This window comes from Petaurus breviceps, unplaced genomic scaffold, assembly GCF_028583685.1.
Source record: "Petaurus breviceps papuanus isolate PSGF00001 unplaced genomic scaffold, PetGlider_PUasm1.0 90692, whole genome shotgun sequence".
Taxonomy (NCBI): Eukaryota; Metazoa; Chordata; class Mammalia; order Diprotodontia; family Petauridae; genus Petaurus; species Petaurus breviceps.
Window position 1 is genome coordinate 2,667,087 of NW_027187313.1, and position 4,208 is coordinate 2,671,294.

Sequence of the window (4,208 nt, forward strand, 5' to 3'; positions counted from 1 at the left end):
GTGAGTAAAACGCAAGACCCGGAGTCAGGAGGACCCAAGTTCAGATACTTAACACCCACACCCATACCCCCCCCCACACACACAAACTTGCCGTGTAACCTTGGGCAAGTTACTTAACCCCAAATGCCCTTCAAAAGGCAAAAAAAAAAAATGCATCTTTGTGACATCTTGGCCTCATCAAAAAATACTGCATAGTTTTTCAAATGCAATCTCTTTCTCCAATTTTGGGCCCATGTGAGTCCATCTGTAGTACTTAACCTAAATGTATATAGTGATAGTTGGTTGCTAGTCCAACTATATGTCACATCTGGCCTCAAACATTTACTAGCTATGTGATCTAGGTCACATCACTTAACCTGCTTGCCTCAGTTTCCTCACCTGGAAAACAAGGATGATAACAGCACCTCTCTTGCATGGTTGAGATAATATTTCTAAAGTACTTAGCACAATGCCTGGCACATAGTAGACATTATATAAATGCTTAGTCCATTCTCTTCTCCCCTACTTCATAGTCTCAGTAATATCCTGATGGTGAGTACTAGTGGATAGTGTTCATACAGGATAGTTCAACTGTTATCATCATCATCCATTATTATAGAGACGCCAGAAGATCTATTCCATTTCATACTTATTTTTTGTCATCTTTCCAGTTTCATCTGCAAATGCTCTCAGGATAAACCAACCATCTTAACAGTTCCTCACGCCAAACTCTCTGTAGGCTTGCTCTTGGCTCATTTGCTTGGCAATGTTTTGTGAAATTATGCCTGCTCATGATATTTTATCATACTTCTGCATGATGTTTGGCAAATGGTCTTATACTCTAAAGTAATGAGAGCATTTACTGGCTTGAGGCAGTTTTCTTGTACTTTGGCCTTCTTGTTGTGACACTTGGTTTTTGTTTGGTTGTCTTCTCAGAAATGGTGATAATCATAGTAAATGCTGTTATTTTTTGCCCATTTCCCAACTGATTGAATAACTTGTTGAAAAAGATCAGCTTTGGGGTGACTAGGTGGCTGCAGTGAATAGAGCACCAGCCCTAGAGTCAGGAGGACCTGAGTTCAAATGGGGCCTCAGACACTTAACTAGCCATGTGACTTTGGGCAAGTCACTTAAACCCTAATTGCCCTCTAAAAAGAAAAAAGAGAAAAAAAGATCAGCTTTAGTAAATTGCTATAACCATGTGTAGTGTCTTTCTTCTGAAGCTGACATTTATATAGCTCTTTAAGGCTTTCACTTTCTCATCCAATCTTCACAATAACCTGTGAGTTAGGTATCATCCCCTCTTTACAGATTAGGAAATTGAAACTCAGAGAGATTAAGTGACTTGTCTAGGTTCACATAGCTAGGTAGGATTTGAACCTAGGTTTTCCTGACTCCAAGTTAAAAATTCTCTCCACTCTGCTATTGATTTTGAGCTTTGTTTTAAGTAGTTACTTCTCTGACTCTAAGCTCTTATTTTATTGTGGAGGTGATCCTGGCTTCTCAAAAGCTCTGCTGGTTGGATGTAACTTCTGGTAAACTAAAGCACGACATCTACATGTGCTGTCCAATGCCTGTATGGAAAAGTTGTTTACTATTGCAAGATGATGACTTTTTTTTAAAGCCATGGTAACTCCTAGAGATAGGGCTGGACCCATGATTTAATTGATATAGAGAGCTCCAAGATGAGGAAAGGTCAATACCTTCTTTGTACTTTATAATCTTAGAGGGGTGCATGTGACATTGACATTACATGACTTTCCATGAGTTACACAGTCAGTATGTGTCAAACTCTGGACTTAAACACAAGTGTTCTTGGCTCTCAGGACAGCTCTCTCTCCACTCAACTCTATTGGCCCTCTAGTGACCCATGAAATATAAAAATAGCAAATAGCCCTTAGTACTATTCAGTCCCCTTCAGTTTCAGCCCTGACATTAGTGAATTGATAGAAGACAATCACACTGTTCTTAGACTACCCACAAAAATTTATTTGTTAGTTTTTTCAAAACGTGATCTTTATCCATTGACTGGTAACCGATGTTTCCAGGATAATTGGAAGAACTGAACCACATCGGAATGGATATTCTTCCTATAAATGAAATAAAAAATTATAGATAAATGGAAGAACAGTTGACAGATTCTCTTTCAAGTGGCAAAAAATGGAGTTGGAGGAGAATGCTCGAAGTACTAATGAGAAGTGTAATAAGTAAATAGACTATTATGAAGAAAAGTGCAGAGAATGTATCACACTTTGTTCTAGAAGATGAATAAGCCATGAAGAATTTGGCAATATTCACTAAACTAATCCATTTTATATCTTTATACTCAGTGCACTCAATTCAAAGAGAAGAAAAGGAGATAGTGATGAAAATGGTGTAGGGAAACATGGTTTAGGATCAAGAAATGAAAGTAGATGGATATTTTTATACTGTTAAGAAGTTTTATATTATTTAGGATACTTGTTCTAGTCAAGTATCATAAAACAGGGTAATCAATACTTCTGAGTGTCAGCCTTCACCCATCTGACCAGAAGAAGGTCAAGGAAGGAAGGAATTAAACAAGAGGGAACAAAGAAGATAGTATACTATCATGAATGGTAAAAGGGTATGAGTGATGTCTTTTGACTCAAACATAAATGGGATTTAAGAGAGGCAGAGTTGTGGGAAGTCCTCAACCTTACTCTTTCTTCCTGAGTCATTGGAGTCCAGTAGCAAGACAAAAAGTCAAGATGACTGGTGATGGTTAGGGAAGTTGCGGATGTTCTTGGCAACTTCAATGTCTAACCAAGCTCTAAGCCTACTTACACCACCTTCATGGCCTGTTGGAATAAATTATTGATATTCATCCATTCCACCAGGGAAGTGTTCGCATATTTGGGGTAGACATACCCCTAACTCACTGAGAGGTTTGAGGTCTGTTGATTACCCTCAACCTGGTTTAGCCTGTCTGCCAAAAGAGTTTGCCTGGGTGTGACCAATACTCATACTAAGCTTCTTGGAGTGGCAGGTGAGATTTGGGTAACAGGTGGACCCCAAGGATGGATGAGCAACCCTGAAAAAGGTCTGGCAGCCTAGTCTTTCTTGACACGCATACACCTCCTTTTCTCCCTCTAGAAGAAAGAAAGAAAGTGTTGGCTGTAGCAAGCACCAAATAACATCACCACTAAACAAACTTGACTATATTTTAACTGACAGAAAAAACTGACTACTTATGTTTCTGAATTTATTAGGAAAAATGAACACTGGTGAATCAAAACACTTACAAAAAAAGTACCATCCTTTGTGTTCCAAGTGAATAAGCAGTTAGCCCTTTGTCCTCTAATTTCTAACATGGTCAGCACTGACCAAAAGTCAATACTTTTGGTTGGTTCTCCTAAAAATTAGTTAGCAATTAAACTCTCCAGTTTATTATAGAGAGGATTTTTCAATCAAAGACTTGTTACATAATGTTTGCCTCACTCCTGACACTTTTTCTTGCTACATTACAGGGGATAGGAACTTGACCTGTGATTTCACAGGAAGTCCTAGATTAGGAGACTCCATTTTTTTGCTACTGATAGTCTTAAGAATTGCCTAGAGCAGAGGTGTCAAACATAGGGCAACAAGCCTTAGCTCCCCAGGAACCAGATAAAAATATAGTTAGGAAATATTTCACACACAAAAAAAATACAATAAAACAGATAATGTGCAATTTTCTAAGTCAAGATACTGCTACACGGATTCTTCTGTGGCCCCTATTTCTAGTTGACTTTGACGCCACTGACCTCGTAGGCACTTTGATTTGCCCAGGGCAATTAAACCAGTAGGTATTACAATTTTTGACTTGAATCCAGGTTTTCCTGATTAAGAGGGTCAACTCTACCCATACCACCACGTTGCCTCGATTGCTTTATCCCACACAATTGAAAACAGTTAGCTGGGCAGGACAAGGGGATCCAGAGCCCCAACAGCAGTGATGAGCAGCTGCTGTACTCTGTCTTTGGGCGAACAACTGGCTCATGATAACCCATTCATCCTCCCTTGCAGGACAATGCTCTAATTAGCGGCAGCACACTGCCCAGGAACAACAGTTCTCCACCCCTCACAGGAAAAGCTTTCACAGGAGATATCTCATTGGGGAAGTCAGCCAGGCACACAGCAGGAGGAGAAGAACATACAGGCTGTTCTGATCTCTGTGAGACTCACACACACACACACACACACACACACACACACACACACACACACAC

The 4,208-nt window shown here is 39.7% G+C and overlaps 1 long non-coding RNA gene across 1 annotated transcript in view; it reads right to left on the reverse strand.

Moving 5' to 3' along the window:
* Positions 1-1,944: 1,944 nt before the first annotated feature.
* Positions 1,945-4,208, reverse strand: part of LOC138144144 (uncharacterized) — a 2,969-nt gene continuing 705 nt past the window's right edge. Inside the window, exon 2 of the long non-coding RNA XR_011163867.1 lies at positions 1,945-2,069. This is a non-coding gene — a long non-coding RNA (uncharacterized lncRNA). The remainder of the gene's footprint in view (positions 2,070-4,208) is intronic.